The following is a 10,788-nucleotide window of genomic DNA, read 5'->3' as shown; positions in this document are numbered from 1 at the left end:
CCATAATGAACATGCTAAATCGTGAGGCCACTTCACATTCCATTGAGCACAACACTATACAAGCACACGACTAAACTTTAATTAGCTAGTGGGGGTCAATGCATTGGTAATCCAGGTGGACACTGCCAGCTTGGCTATCAACCACCTCTCAAACTAGCCGCCCTCTTACTGAGATATCTAGCTATCCACAGTTGCCCCATGTCCCATCCAGAACCACAACCAGTACTATAAACACCCAATGGGCATAACACCTGCTCACTTCACTTTGTTCTCATCTGCACACACAATTCACCGTTCAGTCTCCAAGCCGTCCTTCTTAGTCTGTTTTACTACATGCTCATGGACCATGGTGATCTAGGCCACGTCATCTGCCCTCACAAGACCTTACCCACAAAGGTGTATCCTAGTAACATACATAAGTGTTTGCTACTTATAAGTTTCAGTAAGTCAGATTTTCCTACTTAACACTTTTGGCACTTATAAATAGCAAACTATACTAAAATAAAGGATGGTCACTTGTGACCAGGATATGACATTGAAACCGAATTCCAAAGCCATGTCAATTTATGGGTTCGACAACCTTGTTCCTTGCGAGGAACACCAACTCTCCCGCAAGAATTCAGCTGATGCTTTTAGCTCAGAAAGACACCCACGGTTAATTTTAATTTGCAAACGTTTAGTCCTATTATTGACATACCCCTGTTTTGTGTTAGGCAAACCCCGGCCCAACTTGGCCCAATTTTGGGGTTTGTACTTGTGATTGTGCACAGCCCACCAAATCGAACACCCCCCCACCAAAGAATGAGAAACCGAAAAAAGCAGTTACCTTTGTCTCCTACCCTTCATCTACTTCAGTTTATGTTGAGAGATTCTGTTGTTCTATGTCAAACCATGGCGCGCGGTTACTTCGTTTTCAGTTGTCAATCCATCATTAGCATTGAGTAAACACCCAAAACCTCAATCTCAAGATGCTTTTCCATCAAATCTAAGAATGTCGACCATAAAATTCTCATTCAAAAACATCTCTCAGTCCCATCTCATTCCCTGACAACACCTCTGTATGCTACTTCCAACCCATCATCTTCCCCTTCCACAGAAACTACCATCACCACCTTTCATGGTGTATGCTACGTTTTAGGCGATAACATCGACACTGACCAAATCATCCCTGCGGAATATCTCACTCTATACGACTATAGTAGTTTCTTTGAAACCAGACGAATATAAAAAACTTGGATCATATGCCTTAATTGGTCTTCCAGAGACATACCAAACTCGCTTCATTGAACACGGTGAAGACCAATCCAAATACTCCATAGTTATTGGAGGTGAAAATTTCGGTTGTGGCTCGTCCAGGGAGCACGCCCCAGTGGCGCTAGGCGCAGCCGGGGTGAAGGCCGTAGTGGCGGAGTCATATGGGAGGATATTATTTAGGAATTCAGTTGCAGACGGGGGAAGTTTATCCGTTGGAATCAGAAGGAAGGTTGTGTGATGAGTGTAGTACTGGAGATGTTGTTACTGTTGAGCTTGGGGAAAGTTTGTTGATTAATCATACTACTGGGAAGGAATATAAGTTGAAACCTATTGGTGATGTTGGACCTGTTATTGATGCTGGTGGGATTTTCTCTTATGCCAGGAAGATTGGGATGATTCCATCAGCTACATCTTCTTAAGATTTAATTTCAATGGATGTTTAGTGCAATCAGAGATAGTGTTCGTTTGTCGTAGTATGTCTAGTTGTTGGTGTTTCTTTGTTGCCGTTGGTTTTTTTTTAACTTTCCATAGACTCCAACTGTTTTTTGCAATACTGAGGTGTTGTTTAATTTGCATCATATCTCCAGAGAATCATTTGTTTGAATTGTGATGTATGTAGTTCCTGGGTTTGAACCTGCATATTATGTTTGAAAACCGGCTTAGCTTCTATTTGTCTTTCATATATATAACTTGTTATCACCATCACCATATATAAGCATTCGCTTTTGCATAATGGAGTTCTATCAGTCTACGAGAAACCCTTAAACCCTTAAAACGGAGAGTTGCAATTGTAATTCATATATTCAATATTACTCAGATCCGCCAAATCTCCATGAGAGTACCCATTAAGGTGTAGATTGTCCACCTTATCAAATATAGCCCTATACAAAAGAAACACTAATAAATCTTGTTTGTTACAACCAAATGTGAGATAATTTTATTAGTATTGTGGGTGTAGTTTAAAATATGAAAGAAAAAATAGGGCAAACTATGGAAAAAACTAAACTCTAAAAAATATAAGAAATTAAAAAAAAACCCAACAGAGTCCAAAAAATTTAAGAAAGAAAAGCCACCTTTTTCATGTAATATCGAGACTAGAATTGATCGTGTTCCTAACCAACTATGCTACAAAATATGGGCAAAGTATGGATGATTTATTGCAATGTATTTTTTTTACTTGTATGTTTATGAAGTATGATTTATTACCATAAAAATCTCAATTGCATTGACATGGATAGGATCCGAAGTGTCTGACATGGCAAAATATGAAAAAATGAGGTAAATCACATACAATATGCGTCCGACAAGGGCACATTGATATGTATCCGACACGGAATTTTCTAAAAAGATGGTGTGTCCATGTAACATAGCAAAAAATGAGTTTTTAAAGATACATATATTATTATATGGTATGATCCAAAACACATGACTTTATTTTATGATTTTCTCTGGGGGAAGGGGGTATCGAACAATATATTAACTGGTCAAAGGTGCTACAAGGCAGGATGAAGAATGGCAGTGAAACAAAATATAATAACTAAAATAAAGTTTTTATTTTTGGTAGGTGGGTGGGCGTGGGAGAGACTTGCTCCACGACTTCCCTCAAAATGAATAATGGACGCATAACAAAAAGAATGCCTAATAGCTTACAATAACATTAGGCATTGTATTTTTCTTGTTCAACAAGAAATAAAACATTTTGACATGTGTCTTTATAATAATACATGTTGATAGGAGAGAGAACTGATAGCCATGTTGCTCAATCCACCCTCCCTCCATTTCAAGGATTCATAGTATTGTGAGTGTAACTTAAAAGTGACTAGAGGGAGCGAGGGTTCAAGCGGACATATGCAGACACCCACGGTCAATTTTAATCCAGTGAAGTAACCATTTCCACAAACTTTTAGCTTATTTGGAAAATCTCTGACCTAGATAAAAATTGTTGTCATATTTAAAAATATATATATAACGGTCAAAAAAATAGTCACTACACCAGAAAAGGCCAAAAACGACGGTAATTGCCGTCCTAAATCGAGATTTACGACGGAAAATGGTATCCAGAGTTCGTCGCGAAAAGCCCTGTCGTTAATATTAACGACGGGAAACTGCGTGGTAACTTGAATTAGAAATGCGATGGGTGTGAGACATTTATTGCCGTCGTAAATTATATGACATTCAAAACCGTCGCAAATCTCCTTTCTACGGCAACTTCATATTTTCAAATCTAGAACGTACCAACCCGTCGTAAATTTGCGTCCTAAGTTTAGGACACACATTTTCGTGATACATTGTTGTTGGAAAGTCAATTAACGACACTATGCCCCGTCGTATTTGTTTAAATTAATGTTTTTTTTAATAATTTTTTTTTTTGTAGAACATATTTTTCCCCGACATTGCTACTAAATACTACCTAATTCTCATTCTCAAATCATAAAATCAATTACACAAACATACTAAAACAACACATTTCAAAAATTGATATATTGTACATTGGTTTTTCAAAATTTACAATGTTTTCGAGTTGTTGATTGCCAATAAATAACTAGGCTTTCAAAGTACACAAGGCATCATAAGAACATAATGGGAAAAACAATTTGTGCTTTGAAATTCCTATCTTCATCACCTTTACGCAATTTGTTCTTCCATTGAGTCGCACAACCTTTCATGAGGGTAAAGAGCCTCGAGAATTTATTTTCTAGAGATGGGACAAGCAGCTAGCCAAAGCAGAGGCAAACATACAACACGACAAGAGCATTATCAATGCAGCACCACTCCAGCAAGAGCAGATTACGGTTCGTCCGAATGAACCTGGAAGTTAATGTACAAGACTACTAATTATGGCCAGATACTTAATAATAACATTCATATATTAAACACTAAAATCAAATAATTAACACAAAGGGCACTACTGAAAACATCAAGGTTTAAGTATCTAGTAGACTATTTATCATTGAAACTATCATGTAAGATAAGAGTTGTCGTGAAAGCGAGTTTAACACTATCATATGAATTTAACTCAAGAAAAAAAAAAAAATGTACAGATTCAAGATGATATAATTCTCATGTTCGTAGAAACTTACCCATTCAAACTTGGGAGTCTACAAAGATATGAAACCTCTAAATTGTGTATGGGCTAGTTGTTTGTTCCTACTTCAATGGATTTAAGGTGCACCCCGCCTTCAGAAGGAAGTGGTAGTATCCTCAAACTGAATAACTTAAAAAACCAAACACATATGGGGGCCAAGGAAGCACAAAAAGCATATAAATGAATTTATATTCTAAAAAGAACCAAAGCAAAGATATGTGATGTTATAAGCAAATTCCTAACTATAAATCAAGAATTGTTCAAGTCATTCAATTTTAAGTACCTGAGAAATACTTCCAAACATATCATTTAAGAAATACTTCCAAACATATCATTCCTCTTGTATGTTGAGCTAGTTTCTCTTTAAAATGAAGAATGCAGGAAAAGCACAAGACCCATCCATACTTGTATAAGCAGCCACAAATAGCTATGACGTTCTTGTGACCTTACCATCAGAACTATCCTTAATCTAAAATAAATACACAAACCCAATAAGCGTAAAATAGTATTGCAGTGAATCTAGAAGATATACTAGCAAAGAATAGACAAAACCAATTTATCTTGAAGTTAGACAATACGAAAAATGGGAAACTGAAATCTTGAAGTTAGGCAAAGACAGGATGCATTGAGTATCACAAAAAACTGCAACAACTCGGGAATATAATATATCCTATTCTACTTTTCGACTGCCTTTATGCAAAAAGGGTGTTGTCAACTGTGAAGACAAATGTGGAACTTCCTTCAGAGAAAAGACTCACTTTATTCCTAAACCTGGATCGGCTTAGCTCAGTGTACCCTCTGCTCATCTTTCTTTATAGTATATAAAGAAAGTAGCTGACCGAAAGCATAGCTTACAGGAGTTACCTTCAGAACTAACAACTGGATTTCTCTTTGGCTACAGCTTTGCTAGTAAAGGATTCTATCCGAAACTTAATTTCTATGCGCAGAATCACATGTTTAACCATGCCCGGGGTAGGTTTAACCTAGAAAGAGTCCTATACAGGCGTTCTCGTCTACAAGAAACAGCTAATCTTGTAGATTTCTTTGTATCGGATAGGCAATTGCTTAGAAAAGTCAGCTTTGTCTTCTGCCTGGAAAGTAGGCTTCTTACGCGTTCTTTCCGAAGTAAGTTTAAACCTCATATAGTTGAGTTTGAACTTAATTCTAGTCGACTTATCGAAAACGGGATCTTAACTAATTCTAATCTGAAAAGACCGAGGAAACAAAGTAAGATTTTCTATTAGGGATCGCCTTAGCTTTAGACCCGTCCGATTAGACCACGGCTTAGTCGACTTACTACTGAGTAAGCGACTTATGTTCTTATCTTAGTGACTTCTAGAAAGTGAAAAGCAGAGACTAGTAGTTTGTAAATGGTATTTTCTTTTTACTTAGCAACAAAAAGTTCAATGATTAATATATGGATAGCCTAGCAGAGGCAAAGCATGTGCCAAAATATAATAACGCGAATGTATCTTATATATTCGAGAACGCACATATTGCAATGTTGAGAGTAGAGCCCATAAAATTCCCTTGTTTCCCTGCGGACCACCGCTTTATCTCAAGATCCGATTGTCTCTCCAATCCTCTGTAACAAACAAACAAAGTAAGATTTGAGAAGTGATGTTTATTTCAAGTGCTCAATAGAAGGCGCATACATGAGAAACACAACTCCTTTATAAGTGCTAAGCATCTAAAAACTGATTGGATGGAAGTGTTAACATCTAGAGCGAGAGGCATTTTAGATATAAACTCATAACAATAGGAGCAAACCGTCAGAATGATGTTGATCTGCAAAACTTACATGTCTCTCAATGTCGATCTTTCTCGAGTTTGACGGTCACACTCATTCTTTTTCGCCAATGCTTTTGCCCGAGGGATGAGACTCCATAAAAAACTTGACAACAATTTTCATAAAAAAGAGAAATAATATTGATGAATAATTTAGTATGAAACTAGTCAATGCACTTGAATAGGTTTTCTACATTTATAAGATGACAAGTAAAGATAATCATAAACACAAACAAATAGAGAAAAGCTAATCTCCACAGACCGCGCGCTCCTGTGTACGTTGGTGGCGATCCAGTCTCGCTCTTCGTCTTTCTTCAGTTTCCCCCTCAACGTCCTGGAATTCTCCAGATGACGAAGCACCTTTAACAAAGTAGAATTTAAGCAATTAGCATACTTTCTGGGAGCTCTCTTGATTACTATTGCCAGGAAGGCTTCTTACTGGCACAAGAGAAAGTGTAAAATCAACAAGATTACCTCCAAAGATTGAAGTGAGATCATCAACAATATTTGTAGTTGAGGATGCCTTCCGCATGGTCGACGAGGTTCCAGAAGATGTCTGACGGGCTGTTTCAGGTGCTGGTTTTTTTTAAAAAAATTGGGACTCAAAAGTAAACTCCTGATACAGAAAGCAAAGACGAAAATAATAGTCTGCTAATATTTTGGAAAAAAAAACAATATCTTGCTTCTAATCTTATTCCCCTAAGTGTACCGAAGTTGTGGTTCTGTTAGGCCTTGGTACACTGCTAGCTCTACCGCCGAAGAAAGACTCTAGATCATTCTCATTCTTTTGTTGACTCTCTCTCGCAGCAGCCCTCTCACGAGCCTCTGTAGTTGCCCTCTCAGCAGAAGCTTGCTCTGCTCTTTGCCGTGGTAATGCCCCGGCTCTTTGCAACAAAGAACTCTCTCTTTGCTTCGCAGCTACCTTCTCTGCTCTTTCCTTAGCGCCGGTTGCTGCCCTTTCACGTGTTCGAGCTTGTATTCTCTGCACAGCAAAGACGTGCCTCAAAGATTGACCTTATCAACAACAACCTTTTACACCCTTAGGCGAGCATCGCATTTGCTCTCTCCGTGCCTCCCTTGTAGCCTCCGGCCTCCTTCGCTCTCTCTTTCTCCTCCCTTTCTCTCTGCTCCCGTTCACGATATAATCTCTCCTGTTTTTGTCTTATTTCTTGCTCTTGAGCCTCGTGCAAAGCTTTCCCATCACCTCTTCCGCCTCGACGCATTACCGCCGCGCCTCTGGATTGTAGTACTTTTTCCTTTGGCCAGGGATTGAGAAACTCATTTATCTTTGACACACTACAAGAACAAAAGCATTTAGAAAAATGATACGGGGAAAACACCAACTAGAAAACAAAAATAACCAAATAATCATCAGCATTAACAATACTAGAAGCAATAGTCACACGATTCTGATAGCATACAACATTAGTTGCGGTTCTAGGAATCAAGCACTTCAAAAACAAGGAAATAGGCGTTTGATAAATGCGGCAAATTAGCTTTAACATGAAACTTGCATATAAATGACATGAATTCAAGACCGACTACTCTGAGAATATTACACATGATGTAATCTTAAATTTGTGAAATTTATGCAGTTTACAAATTTAGAGATCAATAAATGCAAGTGTAGAACCAACCATCCACACCTTTTGTTGTAAATTACCAGAAAAAGAAAAAAAAAACACATTATTGTCAAAAACTCAAAATTTCAGTGTCGGGACATTGTCGATTCATAACAATGTAATGGAACACGTAAAGAAACAACATACAATATTAATAAAGTTAACTGTACAGATTTACAAAAAAAAAAAAAAAAAAAAAAGTAAATTTGCTCCGAATGTTCTCCAAAATTAAACAAAAAGTAGATAGAAAACTAGATATCCATCACATTTGAAAGATTTCAAAGATATGTACAGAAAAAATCTCAATCGTCATCGAATGTTAAGATGGGGCAAAACATGCGCGAGTATAGATTCATACCATCACAAGATTGTGTTGTCAGCAAATTTAACACATTAATAACTTTAGGGAACATGTGAAGAAGTAATATATAATTTAATGATGCTTAACTACGCATTTTATCTTTCCCAAGCAAACTTTTACTAAAGTAAAGGATTTCCGAGCTGCTCCAAACGGTAAGGGCGACCCAAATGTGCAATGTTTCTTTTATTTATAAAAGAGCTATCCAAAAGTAAGAGAGAGAAAAGGCATGGCGAGTAGAGCTAATAGTTCTCAACTCAAACTAACACATATTAATCTTAGCCAATATATAGAGAGATCACCAGGAGCGGTTCTTTTTTTTTCTTGCTTTGAATATAATATAAAATAATAAAGGATTGGCTGACCAAACTGGAGGGGAGCTTTAACTCTGTAAATGGTATGGCAAATTTCATAACCCAGATGGGCTCAGCTAATGCAAGTTCCGTATCTCCCTGGATTTTTAAAGAGAGTATTTACTCCTACCCGAGCTTGGGCTACTATGAGTTACTTAAAATCATATGTTTATTGGGGATTATTGGCTAGGGCCATAGTTTTAAAGTGGGGTTTTAGAGCTTGCCCCTTTCCAGAGAAGTGAACATATGGGACTTGCAACTCTTTCGCGATTGAGAAAGGTTAAGGTTTCGGATTGAGAAAAAAGTAGTCCCTAGCAGGAGTAGGGGAGGGAAAATAAAAACACGAAAGTGAAAAAAGATATAATACCTCAGAATATAATATTTTTCAAAAGTTGTGTGTCTGACTCGCTTATTCTTATATCAGTTCGGAAGGGGGGATTAGCAGGATCTTTAGCAAGCTATGAATAAGATCATAACATCATTTTAGTCACATGAATAATAACTACCAGTTCTATGGTTCATACAAAAATGAGATCCTTCCATGAACCGAAAGTCAGCTTCATCTTTTAAATTCCAAGCCAAAGCTTTCAAAGGTATTTAAATAACCATGATGTGTTCGAACTCAGGCTACTTCCAAGCCAAAGCTTATTACCATTAAGTTTCAGGAGCACAAAAATTAAATAACAAATAAAGACACTCGATTTTCTAGGGAGTCTACACTAAGTTCATGCACATAACAAGGTCCAAATATACATGTCAGTAGCCTGACACTTCCTTCCTTATTTTTGCTTCTCGCTTGTATTGCTTAAAAAGTCAAATACACACTAATCTGATTGTCAACCATGCATGTTTATAAAGATGTTGTCACGACGAGCAATAGAATCGTAAAGTAAGGAGCTGAAAACTCACCCAAAGATCCACAATGAAACTGCAAAAAGCATTGTACCCACCATCACCCATTCATTCTTTGTCACAAGACCCATCTGCTCTAGTTTCAAAGCGCTCTGGCCGAGGGGCATTTAGAGTTTCTTCAGTTTCAGGTGGAAAAATCTTATATAGGATATATGGATTAGCTAAAAGAGAAACAGAGAAACAAATGCAGGTAAGCTTTCAGCCTTGAACAAAGTAACCCATGGACTTCCAATTTTAACCCCAAGTTCCTTGGCTAGCTTGAGGCGCAACAAGTTATTAGTCGCAAGCTAGATTAGGAATACGCTAAACATGTAATATGCAACAAGTTATTAGTCTGCAGCAGTCAAGACACCACTAGATGAAACTTATTAAATGCATAATATGCTAGACATGCATTAGTAGCTAATCACTGCTCACATAATCACATTACCTTAAGTTTGCATATTGAAAATAAAAACACACACACCACACACACCCAACAGAACAAGATTGACAAATATAAAACCATAACAGGGCAGGTATCTTGACTAGCTCTGGACCAGCTACTGCACTAATCTGAGATGTTTGGTCGAAAGATAAACAGTTAAACCATTTTTTCACGATTCTTTGAAGGATTAAGATGTGGGTCAGTTAGTAAAATCTTACATTTTGTTGGATCTATCTGTGTATATGTATATATATATATAAGAACCAATCCTATAATCTTTCACAATAAAAGAGTGTCAGGACCAATGAAAAGATTTACTTTTAGTTCATTGAAAAGCATGATCCCAAACATGGCCCATATCATCCCAATTCTGAACAATCCCATTATTAAAAAGATCATGTTAATTTAGTACCAAATGACGTATGTTAATTTTGGAATAAATTCATTTATTTATGTATCCTAAATTCAACAACTTCACAGTCCATGGTCACTTCATCACATTTTGATTAAACTAGCATTCAAATAACCAAATACATTTACTGAATAACTCCAGAAGAACAAAAACTATTGAACTGCAAATAGGTTTCATGTTTTAACATGCTAACAGAATATCAATATCTAACCAGAAACACCATCGCAGGGGACAGCCCAAAAAATACATTAAAAAAAAACACTTTCACCTAAAACTTGACCAATCAAACACATAAAACCTCCAAAACAAGCAATTTCACCACTAATCAAAACCAAAAGCAAACATTTTGATCAAACTACCCTTACAAAAATGAAACTATCTAATTCATCAAAGTAATAAACACTAACCATAAAAAAAAAATTATTATTACCCCGGTGCCATTGTCGCAGACGATTACAATTTTGTTGTTCATCTTCTTCTCCGAAATTTCTCTGATCTACAAAGAAAATTTGAAGTTTAAAATAAGAAACCTGAAAATTTAAGAAATTTGCACAACCCTTGACTAGAAATTGGGGTT

At 36.9% G+C, this 10,788-nt stretch overlaps 1 long non-coding RNA gene and 1 pseudogene across 2 annotated transcripts; one reads left to right on the top strand and one right to left on the bottom strand.

Moving 5' to 3' along the window:
* The first annotated feature begins 951 nt into the window (after positions 1–951).
* LOC147479822 (3-isopropylmalate dehydratase small subunit 1 pseudogene) lies at positions 952–1,845 on the top strand (annotated as a pseudogene).
* Positions 1,846–6,257: 4,412 nt separating this feature from the next.
* LOC147479821 (uncharacterized) lies at positions 6,258–6,991 on the bottom strand. 2 transcript variants are annotated; one of them, XR_015206920.1, is made up of 3 exons: positions 6,837–6,991; positions 6,602–6,703; positions 6,258–6,487 (listed from the first exon to the last, which is right to left on the bottom strand). It is a non-coding gene; the product is annotated as an uncharacterized LOC147479821 (long non-coding RNA). The 2 variants fall into 2 exon arrangements; XR_015206919.1 differs by lacking the exon at positions 6,837–6,991 and having other exon boundaries at positions 6,602–6,718.
* Between the last annotated feature and the right edge of the window lie 3,797 nt (positions 6,992–10,788).

Source organism: Coptis chinensis, chromosome 8 (assembly GCF_015680905.1).
Source record: "Coptis chinensis isolate HL-2020 chromosome 8, ASM1568090v1, whole genome shotgun sequence".
Taxonomy (NCBI): domain Eukaryota; kingdom Viridiplantae; phylum Streptophyta; class Magnoliopsida; order Ranunculales; family Ranunculaceae; genus Coptis; species Coptis chinensis.
The sequence above is the reverse complement of the archived record's forward strand: the minus strand, read 5'-3'. Positions and strand labels throughout refer to the sequence as shown.